We start from the raw sequence: 19,699 nt of genomic DNA, 5'->3' as shown, positions 1-19,699 counted from the left end.
CCTCACAGCCACGAAATTAAAAACACCTCACCACCACGTTATTTAAAAACACCTCACCACCAAGTAATTCAAAACACCTCATCACCACATAATTAACAAGTACAAAAAGTTTTAATTAAAACAAAAGCTGCGTCGATGTTACACAATGCCTAGATGCAGCTGTGCCTATAACATCGATGTTATAGGCACAGGACATTCCTATTGATTTGATTACTTGATGTTATTTTTGTGCAAAGTGAAAATATATCTCGGCAATTTCCCGTGTGTGGCGACGAATTTTTAATATATCTCGGCATTTTCCCGTCTGTTATTTCAGGCGGTGTATGACTGAGCATGCCGCGATTTAAAAAATATATATCTCGGCAATTTCCCGTGTGTGGCGACACGTGAACGAAGCTATGCTCCTCTCTCCACATTATTGTGACGACGTATAAATTAAATATTTCATCGTGACGATTGTCATCAAATGGACGAATTTTAAATATATCTCGGCATTTTCCCGTCTGTTATTTCGGGCGGTGTATGACTGACCATGCCGCGATTTAAACAAAATATATATATCTCGGCATTTTCCCATCTGTTATTTGGGGCGGTGTATGACTGACCATGCCGCGATTTTTAAAAAATATATCTCAATGGACTTGAAGTTACAGGCCTTTGAGAATTCATTTCGTTCTATAAAGGGCAACTTTCATCGGATTTCCTTCCCGTTTTTTTTCAACCGAGTCTAAAACTATGTTAGCGACTGTGAAAAATGAAATTATATATCGAATTTGATTTGAAATAAAACTGTGTGAGAGAGGAAGACACCACGGGCCTACAAAACAGGCCTCAAAGCTATGCGAGTTAATAAAATGGTGGATATTTGTTTATATGAGGCCTCTCCCAGAATGGGTGGAGCTATGGTTCCCAGAATGGGTGGAGCTTTGAGGTTTTGTCTTCTCTGCAAGAACAAGAAGAAGAAGAACAACAACAACAACAACAACAACAACAGCAGAGGGCACTCTATGACCAGCGTCTGCCACGCGGCTAAAAACACCTCACCACCACGTGATTCAAAACACCTCACCACCAAGTAATTCAAAACACCTCATCACCACATAATTAAAAACACCTCACCACCACGTTATTTAAAAACACCTCACCACCAAGTAATTCAAAACACCTCATCACCACATAATTAAAAACACCTCACTGCCACGTGATTCAAAACCACCACAACGTTATTAAAAACACTCAACAAACACAAAAACAAAAGTTTGAGGGAGTAGTTCAGTGACAACAGACACTGCCCAGATGTGTAGATATATAGATAAATGACTGTACCCGAGTTGCCATCTTGTCATGGTTTAAACCAATCATAATTCAAACAATTATTTTGCACAAATGTATTTGTAATATACGTGATATCACATTTTATAAACAATTGAAGTTCAAAAAAAAAATTCCCCCAAAAAATTCCAAAATAAATAAAAATAAAATTGGAAAATTTTTCAAAAAAAAATACATTTAGGATATACCGACGGGAGAGATATGTGCATACCAGAAGTTTGGTACGATTTCACAAAAGTTTGAGAAAGTAGCTCAGTGACGAGACAAGACAACACAACACAGACACTGCACATATATATATAAATATCAAAACACACCTTGTCACAAGTGTGCCTCACTGACCAGGTCCTCAGTCGAAGTCCTCAGCATCATCCAGTTTTGGCCCTTCAACCTCGATACGGTCAGCTAAGGTTGGCCAGCAGGGGCACACCCACTTCCACATGCAGCAGCTACACCTGGATGCATACGTACCCCCACACAAAGACAGTGAGAACACAGACTACAACAATAAAACCGCCTCCACACGCAGAATCCACAGCACCTCATCCACTCTCACACACACACACACACACACAAAACAAACTGACCACCTACCCTTACAACATGCACCACTCAAACAAAAACACATTCATGCAAAACCACACCCACTCCTGCAACACACACACCCACTCCTGCAACACACACACACACACACACACACACACACACACACACACACACACACACACACACACACACACACACACACACACACACACACACACACACACACACACACACACACACACACACACACACACACACACACACACCTTCATTTCTCTGACGTGCTCAGTCACGACTGATATACATATATATATATATATATATATACAGACTTGGCATTTAATATGGAATTTTTTTTTTTTCTTGACGGGTTTACTTTCTGAACACAGTATATCAATCTGGTGAGTTTCTTTTACCCTTCGGTGATGTCTTTGTTGAAAGAACCATGTCACTGATTGTCTTTCGCAGCAAGAAGTCAATAACAGGATTATATCACAGGTGGCGTGACAAAATGTAAGGACAGGTACATTTGACGATTGGCTTCACAATCGGGTATATAAGGGTCCTTGCATTCTGTGTTAGTGGAAAACAACTGCTGCACGTCTACAAAAGTTATTACCGCTTCCTCTGGAGATGGTCCGTCAACTTGACAATGCTGTTTGTCATGGAGTGGTGGCTTTACGAAATTCTGGCATGAAACAGCGTGCTATTAGTTGGCAGTATGGCATCACTCAAGGTCAGGTGTCAAAGATCCTGAAACGAAATGCTCAGAGGGGTGTCCCTACTCCAATACCGAGGCCAAGACGTCCACGCAGAACCACAAGGAGAGATGATCGCCAGCTGCACCGGTTAGTCTGCAATGGCCGTACCAAGTCAGCTAATCGGCTTAGGGCTGAGTGGCAGCAACTGACAAATGTGCCTGTATCCAGAAGGCTAGTCAACCAATGACTGGTTCAAGCAGGCTATCGTGCCAGGTGTCCCCTGAGAAAGCCACGCCTGAGCGGACAACACAGCCAGCGCCGATTGCAGTGGGCCGGAGAGCACTGTCAATGGCAGCCAGGACACTGGAATCACGTGACCTTCAGTGACGAGTCTAGATTTCTGGTCTATCGTTAAGATGGCCGCGTCCGAGTGCACAGACAAGTGCATGAAGCCCACAACGAAGATTGTAGAGTGCCAAGAGTCCAAGCTGGAGGTGGTGGGGTGACCGTTTGGGCTGCTTTTCATGCAGGGGGCAAAACTGACCTGGTTGTTCTGAATGGAAACCTGAACCAGTTCAAGTACAGGGTCATTCTGGAAGAAACATTGCTTCCATTTGCTCGTGCAGCCTTTCGAGGAAACTTTGTCTTCCAAGATGACAATGCACGGCCTCATCGTGCTCGCATGATCCAACACTTTCTTGCTGACCATGGTGTAGAGCATATGGAGTGGCCTGCCATGTCCCCGGATATGAATCTGATAGAGAACTTGTGGGCAGAATTAACGCGTCAAATCGACAACTTGGACCAGCAGCCCGCCTCTGTGCGTGAAATGCAGCAGACTATTGTCACTGCATGGCAAGCCATTCCTGTCCAAACCTTGGCAAATCTCGTGAACAGCATGCCTCAACATGTACGTGCTCTCCTGAATGCTCGTGGGGGTTACACGAAGGACTGAACTGTAATTTTACTGTCCGTAATCCCAGTCATAATTTAGCTTTTGTTTTTTTGAAAAAAAAATTGGCTAATGTGCAAAATAAAGAGATACTTCTGGAAAAGGTACAGAAGTTTAATACAGTACTGTCCATGAATTGAGCTCGATATCAGTTTACATCACTTTCAAGGATCAATTTATTTGCTTCGAAATGTCAAATGTGGTTTTTGTTTCTTTTAAAGGTCACATTAACAAAATCTAGAATATTTTCAACATAATTCCAATGAACTTTTGGTTCTAAGTCATCTTGAAAAGTAAGTTCACCCCCACAAAAAAATATTCTATATTAAATGCCAAGTCTGTATATATATTGTTACAGACGCGGTTGTGGATGTTGGTTTACCGAGCGGTTTGGTATGACCGCGTCTGCACAGTTTACCCGATTATACTCGAAAGTTGGCCGAGTCGCGCTACGCTAAATCAATTGAGGAAAGGACACAACGGCTGGGTTAAACGACACGACACCAGGGGTACAGTTCTCAAGACCTCCGGAGGAGGTTATAATATTTCGGAACGTTGAGATTACAAGGACAAGAGGGACAGCATAGGAAGGTAGGCACTTAATCATGGTCTTATAGTAACCCCGACAGACGACAGATAAACGGGACAAGACTGACTCACACCGGGATTGATGGCAAGGAAGGGCAGGTAGTCGAGGCTCAAGGTGCACCTTGGCTCAGGGGCAGAATCGACCCGGTCCGGTCCAGAGATGCGGGAGGTCTCTCAGCGCTCGGAGGTGGCGACTGGTTCTCTTCACTTCAAGCTCGGGGCGCATCTCTCACATCACCTCCGGTAAGTCGCTGCGTATATCCAGCGGGGAGTGACACGCCCTCGGCTCGTTAGCTCCGCCCCAGATGGAATCGGCCCGCCGCTTCTTATTGGGTGCTGGGGGTTACCGGGCTCCGCCCTTGACGAGGGGCCGACAGTCAGCCCCTTCGTGGTAACCCCGCCGGAGCACATGGGCAATGGCGGCTAACCAAGCCGGAGTGAGGACGCACACTCCCCGCGCGCTGTTGTTGTAGTTGTTGTTGTTGTTGTGGTTTCATGAGGAAGATGGGAGGAGGTATGGGGAGGTCCTAAACTCACTACTGGTGCCATACAATCACATTCTGGTGCAACGAAGAGTCAGAATTAATGGAAACGAGTCCTTAACTGACATAGACTAAGAATAACTAGCAAGATGTCCGAAAGTTGTCTACGTGAGATGCGGTGGACCTGGGCACGACATTTAATGGGGGAAAAAGGGGAAGGTCGGTTCTACAGAGTGTTGTTTACAGACAATGGGACTAGGGAATGGGGGATTGGGGATAGTTGGGGAGTATTGGGGAAATAGGGGAATATTTACAAGCGGATATGGAGGCCAAATCCCATATCCGCAACATTGCACCCTTCTCTACCCTCGGGGCGTCCCGACCCGATAAATTTTTACCTATTTTAGTGTGGCACTCAGATGTAGTTCCCTCTACTATTAACTCTACCCTGAGTGCGACAGTTTTACAGATATTCACAAATGAGTAAATATGTCCCCCTGCGACGTTGCACCCTTCTCCTCACAGAAACACGCCCACAGGATAACCAAATCGCGGAAAGAATTCGCAAACTAAACATACAGCCGGTAGGGAGCATTATTTACAAGACTACGCTGATATTTACACTATGATCCAGGACCTGTTTTTGGAGGAACACATGCAGATGTTATGCATAGAGAGAGCACGCATGCCAGCATCGATACACCAACCCACGAGTGCTCTGTGGCCTTACGGCCCTTAATAATGTGCAAAGCACCCCATCCAAGCACCAAAAGCACCACCCCATAACACAGTCAGCACCATCCGGTGCACCAATAAAGTGTTTATAAATCACCGGTGGTGTCGCAGCCGGCCGATGTTCTGCCGCTGGTCTTGCCTTGGAGCCCACTTGGTGTTCTGGCTTCCTTCAAAAATAAAGAAAGGCGCCAACCGCGTCCATTTCTGTATTGTGGCCGTCAGGGGCCAACTATTAGTGGTTCACCTGTATGGCATAGGTGCCACGTTGACCCATAGGTCCATCCACGGGTGGTGCTTGGCCGCAAAAGACTGCGGTCCATGGTGGGCGGCCACAAACATTGCGGTCCATATGGTGTATCGATCCCGGCAGCAAGCAGCCAAAGTGCAGGCCCACAACTGCGGAGCCAGCACCTCTCTCTCCTCTCTCTCTGCCCCAAAACCAGATCCTCGGAGGTGGGAGACAAAAGAAGAAAACAAGTGAGTAAGGTGGTAAGGGCGCAAAAGTGCACGCAATACAAGGTGATGCACACTGGGGGCACATGGGAACCAGGTGAGACAGGTACGTTCCTACCGTACGCCCCCCCCCCCCCCCACCAGGTAACCTACATGGCCCCTCCCTTACCCCTTACTGCATCCACAAAACACAACACTACCCATAAACATCTATTTTACAAATCAACAAACGTCCCTACTGTCTTCCCCGTTCCTCCCATAAACCAAATTCGTCTTCTCTCCCTCCTAACCAATCAAATTTGCCATTTTCAACTCTCATCAAAATTTGCCATCTCCAACTCAACATCATAATTTGCCATCACCAATTCATCATCAGTCCCTCCTAAGGAGGGAGAGATGGAATCACCCCAATGTCTCATCCACGTCGTGATGCGTCTCACAAATCCACACAGCACTTCTCATTTCCTGCACACAGAACAAAGAAAACACAGGTGTGGAGTCATCATCACCACAGGTAAGTGGCTGCGTATGGTGCGACAGGTTCATCAATCCTAACTATTTCCTAAATGACTTTAACAACTTTACATTACCCGGGGTCTTTCTGCTGCCAAACCATTGGCCCTCTTACACTATGGGTTCTAAAAACCAATTCCCATTGACCAAACTGTGGTGCTTTTCAATTTGGGGCCTCACTCCCCCGATTCATCTCTCGGTGCCCTCGCACAATTCCTGGGCTGTGGCGTGTACCTCTCCCAGCGGGTCTACCCACCTGCACACCTCCACCACTGCAGTTGCCTCCGAGCTTACCTGCTCCTCACCCTATCCTAACTACCTGGGGAAGGCCCTCTGGCGCTCTCCCCACTCGGTGCCCTCTCTGGCACTGGGCTACCCGGGTCCGTCCTCCGGATCCTCGGGCCCCACTGACACTAACGGCTCCCAGAGCCCACCTGCGGCCTCACCTGGCCGACATCCTCACAGTGGTGGAGTGCCCAACCAACTACACACACTAACAGGCTACACGCCCAGCCATTTCCACAACACTAATGCACCCATCCACAATACCATTCTGCAACCGCACCACAAATGCCAATATCCAACCACAATTTACCTATACCCTCTACCTAACACTTACACTACCCGCCCCGGGTACTCGTGAAAGGGGTCCACGCTTCCCCCATTCACACCTTCGCACCATGCACACCACTCCGTACCACTTACTCCAACTCTCTCCACACACCTGTACTTGCACACCTGTGCTCTCACTCTTGGTGCCGCCTGCACCCTTCTCTCCCCAAGTGCATTCGCACTGATCCACAACACTTACTACTCATACACTGCTCCACACTGCTCCACACTCCTGTCCAGTTGCACACCTGTGCAATCACACCTGTTCAATCCTCACACACGGCATCATCTCATCTAACTACTCCCCTCTGAAACTTGCGCTTCCCAGTCGTCCCTTTAAACTATTGCGCTCCCACGTCATTATCATCCATACTAATCTACCTGCGTCCCCACTACAGGTATCAGTCACTAACTAAACTTAACGTCACCTAATGTCATCTTCACTAGATCCCTATCAATATCCTAACCCACCCGGGCTAGTTTTCACTGCCATACACCCCCTAAGCTATTGCTCCTTTGCCCCACCATGGGAAGGGTGGCAGGGATGCCCCCCTTACCCACCGGGCCCATCGCTCACTACCAATTTTGCACATCAAATTTCAACAAATCAAAAATTTGCCAATCACTACCCATCATCTGCCAATCATTACTGCCAATCCCTTGCCAATCATCAAATTTTGTTTTTCTCTAATTTTGGGTCCAAAACACTAACCTCATCACACAGTCTACTCACTAATGCCTCTCGGTGCGCCAATTCCTGTCCAAAGCCCGGCTTCGTAAAGCCAAGCCATGAATGCGGGTTGTTCTGTGCCAGCGGCTGGATGCGTCCGGCACTCGGTGCAGGGAAGGAGGTTTACCCGGGCCGAGATCCCACGCACCTTCTCGGCACGGAGCCATCCCATGGCTCGATCTCGACCTGCCGGAATGCCTCAACAAAAAGTGGTCGCCATGACGACCCTTCCTATCCAGCCGCCCGCTCCGCCTAGTGGAGCACGGACGCGGCCGTTCAAAGCGAGGCCCAGCACGCACCGAGGGCCCGATTCGGCTAAAAGTCGCTCTAACCGCTAAACCGGTTACCGTCGATGCTTCACCTGGACGCTTACACCCCGCAGCCCGTTCCTTGCTCACACATCCAGCCGTTTCCATGCTCCTCGTACCTTTCCTTACACACCCAGGTACACTCATTCCACTCACAGCCTTGGTCACACACCTGACCACCGAACACTTTGGCACACATTCGTTGGTCGCACACCTCACCAACACACCTCTTCGCGCCCCCTCCTCGGTCACCTCCTCTGTGACAATCACAGGTGTGCTCTCATTTGCACACCCAACCACGTGCCTCACTACCAATTCCAGCGTGCATTCCCACTCACGCTCTACCATTCCAGGTGTGCTTCCTTTCTCACCTGTCACAACCAACTCACGCTCCGTGTCACTCTTACTACTCTCACCTCCACTCTTGACAACGCACTCACCCTTACTCTTGACAGCGCACTCTTTCCTCATGCACCCGTCCGTTACACACCTCTCGCGCACACCCTTGCGCACACTCTCCCGTCACACCCTCTGTAACACTCACCACAGGTGTGCATTCTTCCTTGCCTTTGACAGCGCACTCTTTCCCCATGCACCTGTCCGCCACACACCTTTCTCGCGCACACTCTCCCGTCACACCCTCTGTAACACTCACCACAGGTGTGCATTCTTCCTTGCCTTTGACAGCGCACTCTTTCCCCATGCACCTGTCCATCACACACCTTTCTCGCGCACACTCTCCCGTCACACCCTCTGTAACACTCACCACACCGCGCTTCCATGTGCTCCCTCGCACACGCGCTACGACCGACTCACTCTCGCCAGCACCCTCACTCCTTGGCACGCACTTTTTCCTCACACACCCCAGAGTCGGACTTTCTCGCACACCCCCTTTTTCGCACACCAGACCTGTCGCACACTTCACCAACGGCCTCTCACGAACACCCGGGTCTATCTCGACCCCCAAGCTCATTAAATCACCTGGCGCATCATACGCACGGCCATATTGGTCACCACTTACACCGGGTCCTCTTCCTCTTCGCTTCTCCTCCATCACCTGCGAATCCCTCATCCGGTTAATGAGCACATCATTACGATCCGAACACAGACTTTGGACCAATTCTTTTATCTCCTCTTTTATCTCTTTCTTATCCCCTCTCCGTCGCTTTTTAATTTCGCTCACCCCTTCTTCCACTTCTTCTAATTTCTGCTTCACCTCTTTTATTTCCCGGTACGTCTCCTCAAGCTCGTCCTCCAAGGCTACCTTGACCGTTTCCATGTGCGTCCTCACCTGCCGGTCCTTCGTCTCCATTACCTCTGTCACCTCGTCCAACCTCGTTGTCAGTCCCTCAAGTACCATCTGACATTCCCTCTTCGTCGCTATCAAGTCATCTTTTAGTTCTTTCTGTGTCGCTTTTAACCCTCCTAGTACCGCAGTGTTCCTTTGTACCTGCTCCACTAACTCCGTCTGTCCCACCGTCAGCTGCTCCACCTCCTGCGTCAGGTCCTCTATGTCCCCTTGTAACTTTACAGTCCCCTTTCTCACCTCCTTCTCCATGTGCTCCTTACAGTGCCTCACCTCCTCGCGCACTCCTCCGACCTCCTCACTCACCCCTCTTCTGATCTCCTCTCCCATCACTTGCATCTCCTGCCCAGATGCCACCCTCATCTGCTCCATTTCCTCCCTGTGAGCATCCAGTTTGGTTTCTACCCCCATTCTGACCCCCTCTATCTGCTGCCCCATTTGTTTAACTTCCCTTTCCGCTTGGTCCCTCATGTCCCTCAATTTGCCTTCCATCCTGTTTTCTAACCCCTCTAACCCCTTTTGCATCCCTTCCATTTGATTCTCTTGAGCGGCCATTCTGTTTTCTACCCCCATTAACCCATGTTTCACCTCTTTTATCCCGTTGTCTAACCCCTCAAAATTTTTGTCTAACTTCCCAAATTTCTTGTCTAACCCCTCACCGGTACCCCTCGCTTCGTCCCTCATTACCCCCATTTGGTTTCCCATTACCCCCATTTTTGCTTCTAGCCTCTCCATAAGGGCCCCCATTTGCAACATAAAAAGGTTCGAATCCACCTGCGGCGCTACCACGGTCGCGGGCGTGGTCGCCGTGGCCATCTGCGAGGCGCCATTTTGCGCGCCCGCTACCTCGTGCGTGACGGCGCTATTTTGCGAATCTGCTACCCTCACTGCTTCGCTCTCCTCTTGTCCCTCAATTTGGTCCTGGATCGACCCTGCCTCACTCTCTACCGGAACCCAGCCGTCTTGGTCTGCCATAGCGCGACTTTCAAAATTCGGGTTTTTATTTTTTCGTAAAACAAAATCAAATTTCGCCGTTATAATTTCGAGCGCGTGAAACGCGCTCCGGATCGAATCCCACTTCCCGACACCAAATGTTACCCTAATGGTACAATTGGTGTCCCAAAATTTGGGCCTAACAAATTTAGTCCCAGGTCCGAATCCCACTCCTGACACCAAATGTTACAGACGCGGTTGTGGATGTTGGTTTACCGAGCAGTTTGGTATGACCGCGTCTGCACAGTTTACCCGATTATACTCGAACGTTGGCCGAGTCGCGCTACGCTAAATCAATTGAGGAAAGGACACAACGGCTGGGTTAAACGACACGACACCAGGGGTACAGTTCTCAAGACCTCCGGAGGAGGTTATAATATTTCGGAACGTTGAGATTACAAGGACAAGAGGGACAGCATAGGAAGGTAGGCACTTAATCACGGTCTTATAGTAACCCCGACAGACGACAGATAAACGGGACAAGACTGACTCACACCGGGATTGATGGCAAGGAAGGGCAGGTAGTCGAGGCTCAAGGTGCACCTTGGCTCAGGGGCAGAATCGACCCGGTCCGGTCCAGAGATGCGGGAGGTCTCTCAGCGCTCGGAGGTGGCGACTGGTTCTCTTCACTTCAAGCTCGGGGCGCATCTCTCACGTCACCTCCGGTAAGTCGCTGCGTATATCCAGCGGGGAGTGACACGCCCTCGGCTCGTTAGCTCCGCCCCAGATGGAATCGGCCCGCCGCTTCTTATTGGGTGCTGGGGGTTACCGGGCTCCGCCCTTGACGAGGGGCCGACAGTCAGCCCCTTCGTGGTAACTCCGCCGGAGCACATGGGCAATGGCGGCTAACCAAGCCGGAGTGAGGACGCACACTCCCCGCGCGCTGTTGTTGTAGTTGTTGTTGTTGTTGTGGTTTCATGAGGAAGATGGGAGGAGGTATGGGGAGGTCCTAAACTCACTACTGGTGCCATACAATCACATTCTGGTGCAACGAAGAGTCAGAATTAATGGAAACGAGTCCTTAACTGACATAGACTAAGAATAACTAGCAAGATGTCCGAAAGTTGTCTACGTGAGATGCGGTGGACCTGGGCACGACATTTAATGGGGGAAAAAGGGGAAGGTCGGTTCTACAGAGTGTTGTTTACAGACAATGGGACTAGGGAATGGGGGATTGGGGATAGTTGGGGAGTATTGGGGAAATAGGGGAATATTTACAAGCGGATATGGAGGCCAAATCCCATATCCGCAACAATATATATATATATTTATATATATATATATATATATATATATATATATATATATATATATATATATATATATACATTATTGTGACGACGTATAAATTAAATATTTCATCATGACGATTGTCATCAAATGGACGAATTTTAAATATATCTCGGCATTTTCCCGTCTGTTATTTTGGGCGGTGTATGACTGACCATGCCGCGATTTAAACAAAATATATATATCTCGGCATTTTCCCGTCTGTTATTTTGGGCGGTGTACGACTGACCATGCCGCGATTTAAAAAAAATATATCTCAATGGACTTGAAGTTACAGGCCTTTGAGAATTCATTTCGTTCTATAAAGGGCAACTTTCATCGGATTTTCTTTCCGTTTTTTTTCAACCGAGTCAAAAACTATGTTTGCGACTGTGAAAAATGAAATGATATATCGAATTTGATTTGAAATAAAACTGTGTGAGAGAGGAAGACACCACGGGCCTACAAAACAGGCCTCAAAGCTATGCGAGTTAATAAAATGGTGGATATTTGTTTATATGAGGCCTCTCCCAGAATGGGTGGAGCTATGGTTCCCAGAATGGGTGGAGCTTTGAGGTTTTGTCTTCTCTGCAAGAACAAGAAGAAGAAGAACAACAACAACAACAACAGCAGAGGGCACTCTATGACCAGCGTCTGCGACGCGGCTAAAAACACCTCACCACCACGTGATTCAAAACACCTCATCACCAAGTAATTCAAAACACCTCATCACCACATAATTAAAAACACCTCACCACCACGTTATTTAAAAACACCTCACCACCAAGTAATTCAAAACACCTCATCACCACATAAACATAAAAACACAATTAAAAACATATACAATCTACACCACGGTATATATATACAGACTTGGCATTTAATATGGAATATTTTTAAGTGGGGGTGAACTCACTTTTCAAGATGACTTAGAACCAAAAGTTCATTGGAATTATGTTGAAATTATTCTAGATTTTGTTAATGTGACCTTTAAAAGAAACAAAAACCACATTTGACATTTCAAAGCAAATAAATTGATCCTTGAAAGTGATGTAAACTGATATCGAACTCAATTCACGGACAGTACTGTGTTAAACGTCTGTACGTTTTCCAGAAGTATCTCTTTATTTTGCACATTAGCCAAAAAAATTTTTAACAAAAACAAAAGTGAAATTACGACTGGGATTACGGACAGTAAAATTACAGTTCAGTACTTCGTGTAACCCCCACGAGCATTCAGGAGAGCACGTACACTTTGAGGCATGCTGTTCACGAGATTTGCCAAGGTTTGGACAGGAATCGCTTGCCATGCAGTTACAATAGCCTGCTGCAATTCACGCACAGAGGCAGGCTGCTGGTCCAAGTTGTCGATTTGACGCGTTAATTCTGCCCACAAGTTCTCTATCGGATTCATATCCGGGGACATGGCAGGCCACTCCATATGCTCTACACCACGGTCAGCAAGAAAGTGTTGGATCATGCGAGCACGATGAGGCCGTGCAGTGTCATCTTGGAAGACAAAGTTTCCTCGAAAGGCTGCACGAACAAATGGAAGCAATGTTTCTTCCAGAATGGCCCTGAGTAGTGTAATAATGTTGCTTCTGGGACACCTCCGTTTAACATGGGAAATCCCTATCTAATGTCATTTACCCCCTTGTCTTTTTCAAAAATCATAAACACCTCTATTTCTCCCACCCTCATCTTTATGAACCTTTTGTCTGTAGTACCTATCCTTAATGTTGTTCATTAGACCACTCAAACACTACAAATATTTGTTTTCTCTTATAGACCTATCATCCTTCTTCTACATATCATCTGGCAGATTAATCTTTGACCCACTCAAACATTGACCCATTCACTTCCATATTAATTCTTTCCCTCCCTCATTGCCCCTAAACACCTATATTTCTCTCACCCTGTTCTTTACGAACCTTCTAACCTTTTGACATGTTATCCTTATTCATTAGACCACTTAAACACCTGTGATCCTTCTGACCTCATGGACCTTTTAACCTTTTACTCTTAATATCATCTGGTGAATATAACCCACTCAAACAACGACCTTACAAATATTTGTTTATGCGTGGGAAATAATTTAATTCTCTTGCCACTCTCTTCACCATCTAATATATTAACAAAAAATATGTTTGAGTTTGGTTCTTTATTAAGATATTTTAACTGAGCTAAGATAAAATGGTAAACCTCCCTCAATGTTCTTATTTGAGCGCCTCCAGTGCCACACACTTTTTGGTAGGCTCTGCCCACCTTTTGTTAAGCTCCGTCCACTTTTTGGAAAAACCCCGCCCACTTTTTGGTAAGCCACGCCCACCTTTTACTAAGCCCCGCCCACTTTTTGTTAAGCCACGCCCACTTTTTGCTATACCCCGCCCACTTTTGCTAAGCTCCGCCCACTTTTGCTAAGTCCCACCCACTTTATAAACTCTTCAGCATTGTATCATTTCCAGGTAATACATAACATCATTTTCAGGGAATTTCCATCACATCATTTCCAGTTAAGACACGCCCAGGGAATTTCCACAGGAAATGACACACACCCAGCCCTTCTTATAAAAGGCACCGACCACACAGGCTTTTTCAAACACGCTTTCTGCTTCACTTGAGAATGGACTCCTATGCCGAAATGGAATGGGATAACTTTGCTATTCCTTGGAGTCCTACTACCTGTGTAGCGCTCAACCTTCAGATTGATGAACTGGACTCGAACCTCTTGTCGATGGAGGAAATTGTATCTGAGCTACGAAATGAAAATTCTACTTTTAACACAACTTGGGATAAAGTTATTTTTTTGTTTGAAGATCTTTTGAACAACCAAGACCCACAGAACGAGTTCTACCTTGATGACCCAGCCAAAGAGTTATACCTTGGAGATCCACAAAATCCTGAAAAAGAGTTCTACCATGATGATACTTATTGTGAGTTATCAAAACAAAACCCACTGAACGAGTTCTACCTTGATGACCCAGCCAAAGAGTTATACCTTGGAGACTCACTAAATTTGGGAAAAACAAATTATGAGGTTTGCCTAGATGGTTCTAACTGTGGAGCCTACCTTGGAGACTCACTAAATTTGGGAAAAACAAATTATGAGGTCTGCCTAGATGGTTCTAACTGTGGAGCCTACCTTGGAGACTCACTAAATTTGGGAAAAACAAATTATGAGGTCTGCCTAGATGGTTCTAACTGTGGAGCCTACCTTGGAGACTCACTAAATTTGGGAAAAACAAATTATGAGGTCTGCCTAGATGGTTCTAACTGTGGAGCCTACCTTGGAGACTCACTAAATTTGGGAAAAACAAATTATGAGGTTTGCCTAGATGGTTCTAACTGTGGAGCCTACCTTGGAGACTCACTGAATTTGGGAAAAACAAATTATGAGGTCTGCCTAGATGGTTCTAACTGTGGAGCCTACCTTGGAGACTCACTAAATTTGGGAAAAACAAATTATGAGGTCTGCCTAGATGGTTCTAACTGTGGAGCCTACCTTGGAGACTCACTAAATTTGGGAAAAACAAATTATGAGGTCTGCCTAGATGGTTCTAACTGTGGAGCCTACCTTGGAGACTCACTAAATTTCATAAAATTAGGAAAAGAGTTTTACCTTGGAGACTTTGAAAACTGGTTTCGTTTTGGAGACTCTGAATGGGGGTTTTGTTTTGATAACTCGGAATGTGATACCTATCTTGGAGACTCAACAGGATTGTGGTTATACCTTGGGAACTTGGAAAGTTGGTTTTATTTTGGAGACTCTACCTGTGGGGTACATCTTGGAGACTCTTTGCATTCTAAAGCAATGAACAATGTTCTTTGTTTAATGACGCTTGATTTAAGCAATATCAAGAAAGTTCGAGGAAGAAAATGCTGGAAAATTCTTTCTTCCCATTTCTACTTCTTCAAACTTGAAAGCCTTGAAAGACAGAATTGGAGGAAGAGGAAAAAAAATAAAAATGAAATACGTATTTAAAAAAAGAAGAAAAAAAAAGAAATACGTATTTTTAAAAAAGAAGAAAAAAAAAGATTATGTTAGGGTTAGGGTGGGATTTTGAATGTGAGGGTTAGGGATTAGGTTGGGTTAGGGATGGAGTTGGGTTAGGGATGGGGTTGGGTTAGGGTTGGGATTTTGAATGTGAGGGTTAGGGTTGGGATTGGGTTAGGGATGGGGTTGGGTTAGGGTTGGGATTTTGAATGTGAGGGTTAGGGTTGGGGTTGGGTTAGGGATGGGGTTGGGTTAGGGATGGGGTTGGGTTAGGGATGGGGTTGGGTTAGGGATGGGGTTGGGTTGGGGATGGGGTTGGGTTAGGGATGGGGTTGGGTTAGGGATGGGGTTGGGTTAGGGATGGGGTTGGGTTGGGGATGGGGTTGGGTTAGGGATGGGGTTGGGTTAGGGATGGGTTGGGTTAGGGATGGGTTTGGGTTAGGGATGGGGTTGGGTTAGGGTTTGTATATTATTATGACTCACTCACACATACACACACACAAAAGTTAAGCCCCAACTGAAAAGTTGAGGGATTCTGTGTTTGGGGTTCACAGATTTAAAAACGTATCCCCATTATACACATACAAAAGTTAAGCCCCAACTGAAAAGTTGAGGGATTCTGTGTTTGGGGTTCACAGATTTAAAAACGTATCCCCATTATACACACGCAAAAGTTAAGCCCCAACTAAAAAGTTGTGGGATTCTGTGTTTGGGGTTCACAGATTTAAAAACGTATCCCCATTATACACACACAAAAGTTAAGCCCCAACTAAAAAGTTGTGGGATTCTGTGTTTGGGGTTCACAGATTTAAAAACGTATCCCCATTACATTTTATTTATTTATTTATTATTTTCAAGGGTATTATCTGCTTACTTGTGTTTTTTGTAATTCTTGTGAGTAAAATGAACCCAAGATTTCTTCTCCATTTAAATCATATAATTTGTAGGTCCAAGGGACTGTATCCATTACATCAACGATTTTAAATAATTCATTAGTCCATCTCTTTGTATAACCTTTCTCAAAATGGCTTTTCCATTTGTATATTCTTACAATATCACCAACTTTAAACTTGGGCTTTCTCAAATTAATCTCCTTTTCATATTCTAATTTTGTAAATGTTTCTGATGGTTTTGATTTTGTTGATGAATGAACTGTATTATTGTAATTATCTACAATATCCTGAATTAAATACACCCATTTTTGAGAACCGAGTTGTGTGAATTTTTTATATAGTCTCTCTTTCAAAGTACGATTAAAACGCTCAATAACAACTGCTTTTCCTTCATTAAAGGTGCTGTATAATTTAATACCCTTCCCCTTAATAAATTTCATGAATATTTTGTTATAGAACTCTGTTCCCTCATCAGTCCATAACTTCTTTGGTTTCCTTTTATCCCGATCAAATATTAGCTTAAAGGCTAACATTAAAGTATCACCCCTTTTATTTTTTAAAGGGACAACCCAGGCAAATCTACTCCTCAAATCAATAACGGTTAAAGCATACCTGTATCCCCTGTCATTATTCAATTCAATTAAATCAGCGGACCATATGTGGTCGGTGTATTTAGAATAAACCTTCCTTCTTTTAAACTTTGTGATTATAGGTTTGTGTAATTCTTCAGCCAAAAGCTCCTCAGTCTTGATGACATCATTAGAGCCTAATAGTTTTTTGAGGAATAACCAAGACCAAGTTTCAATTTAGCATTTATCAAATTTCTCACAATAAACCTATCAACTTTCTCTCTCAACGTTGGATTTTGTATCAAAGACAAATTATACAACATTTCGCTGTCGGCTTTATGTTTTTCAGTCAACGTAGTGGTATTCCCATAAGCAATATCATGCTTCATACACACTTCGTCAACCCTATTTGTAGGTTTAGACCAAGGTTTAGGATTGTCAGCCTCATCTAATCTTTTATCCAAGTTTGTTCCTGGACCACAGAAAGAATACCCTGGAAGGTGTAATTCCCCTGGAATTCCAGTTGTTGTAAATTTACTTCCTGACAGAAACTTTTGTATGTCTCCTCCACTTTTAGGAGAGATGAATTGGCACTTTTTAGAGCCACACACTTGACATATTCCTTTTTGATAAACTCTATTATTTTTAGCTTTAACATAAGAGATATTTTTAGATTTAGTTTTCTTTTTACATTTGAGACAATAACTCATATTTATTTATCAGAAAAATTCCGACAGAGTATCAAAACCTTTTTGGTTTTCAACATATACATTTCAATCTTTATTTTTAAAACATAAAGAATCCTAAGGAATGCCTTCACTCTCTCCTCCATTTATTTACAAATAAAAACTAACTAAAGTCAATGACACCAACATCATCAATCACATAATCTTTTCCTTCTTCTTCTTCTTCACCACTTTCTCGTTTAAATCTCCTCCCTGAAATTGAAGACATTGACGTCGTTATTCTTGAAAATAATATTTTCATTAGACTTCTCATTTCTTTATTTTCCTCCTCAGTGCGTTGAGTTTGATTTATTTGCTGTAATACCTTCAATCTTTTATTAATCTCACTGATTTCCATCTTTTTATATTTTTCCTCCCTCTCTCTTTGCTCCCTCTCCTCCTTCTCTCTTTTCTCCCTTTCCTCATTCTCTCTTTTCTCCCTTTCCTCCCTCTCCTCCTCCTTTTTCTCCCTTTCCTCCTTCTCCTTTTTCTCTCTTTTCTCCCTTTCCTCCCTCTCCTCCTCCTTTTTCTCCCTTTCCTCCTTCTCCTTTTTCTCTCTTTCCTCCTTCTCTTCTTTAACTCCTTCCTCATTTATCTTAGCAATTTTTGATATCAATATTTTCACAGCATTCATTCTTTCTTTATTTTCCTCTTCGGTGAGTTGAGATTTATCTTCTTGCTGTAATACATCCACTCTTTTTTGAATCGCTCTGATTTCCATCTCCCTCTCCCCCCTCTCTCTTTGTTCCCTCTCCTCCTTCTCTCTTTTCTCTCTTTTCTCCTTCTCTTCTTCAACTCCTTCCTCATCCCTTGCTACCCTTGAGTTTAAACCCCAAAGAATATTATACATATACTCATCTGGATTTTGAGATATTCTTGTATCTATAATTATTTTTCTCATAATAGGATACCAATAAGATTTGTTGACGATTTCTAAAAGAGTTTTATATTTCATAACTTTGAGAAGTTCATTTTTATTTAATATTTTAAACAAGTCTCTATTTGTGGGTTTAACAATATCAGTATAAGGCCAGTTTTTTATGACAAAATTCCCATGTATATGCTCCAAATCATAAGGTATGTAATACCGAGCACCCTTTTCTTGTAGGTATCCTTGAATACAAAAATTATAATTCTCTTGTAGTCTTCTTCCTGCCATTTATGTATCAGAAATATATGTGAGATTAATATTATGACAGGTAATACCACCCCATCTTCCCACTACCAAATCGGTTTGTATTCCTCGGCTTTCTATCCTTATCTCATTACCTTCCTTCTTTGTCATGCGAACCATCGCTATACTATCATATATTTTTATTTTCTTAAAATCACGTATTTGTTGTTTACTAATTGTACTTCCACATAAATCCTTATCTTCACCAAGTGGATAATATTCTTCTTTACGAGACTGATTTAAATCATGTAGGTCTTCTATGTTTATTGAAAAAGACCAATTATACCCTAAATCAGGCATATCATACCCCCATTTATTAATTCGCATATTAACTAAATGTCCTTCTTTATAAAATTTAATTGTAAGCAGGTAGTTAAATTCAATGAGGAAAGGTGTATGGTCAGTATAACCAGGTGTTGTGGTTGTAAATTTTACTTGTTTCACAAAACGTGCTGTTTTCTTTAAAGATATATATTGTGATAAATCACTGAATCTAATCAAGTCATTCGCATCTGTAGGGTTTGGATAATTGATTAATTTATAAGTATTCTTCATATTAATATTTTTACTTACACTATATTTTTGTCGTTCAGCCTGTGCCTTTGTATAATAATTTGATAAATCAATATCCTGAGAGGATTTTCCAAAGATAGAACCATCTTTTCCAACATAGGTCATTTATATTAGATAAAAAATGATATCATAAAAATTTTCATTATTGTTGAGTTGAAATAATACATATAAACATAATTGGCCACAACATTTAGAATTAATTTCTTGAACTTGGAATGTTTGATAAACACCATTCTGTAAGAATTGTATTA

Source organism: Myxine glutinosa, chromosome 2, assembly GCF_964187855.1.
Source record: "Myxine glutinosa chromosome 2, kmMyxGlut1.1, whole genome shotgun sequence".
NCBI classification, from domain to species: domain Eukaryota; kingdom Metazoa; phylum Chordata; class Myxini; order Myxiniformes; family Myxinidae; genus Myxine; species Myxine glutinosa.
This window is presented reverse-complemented; position numbering follows the sequence as displayed.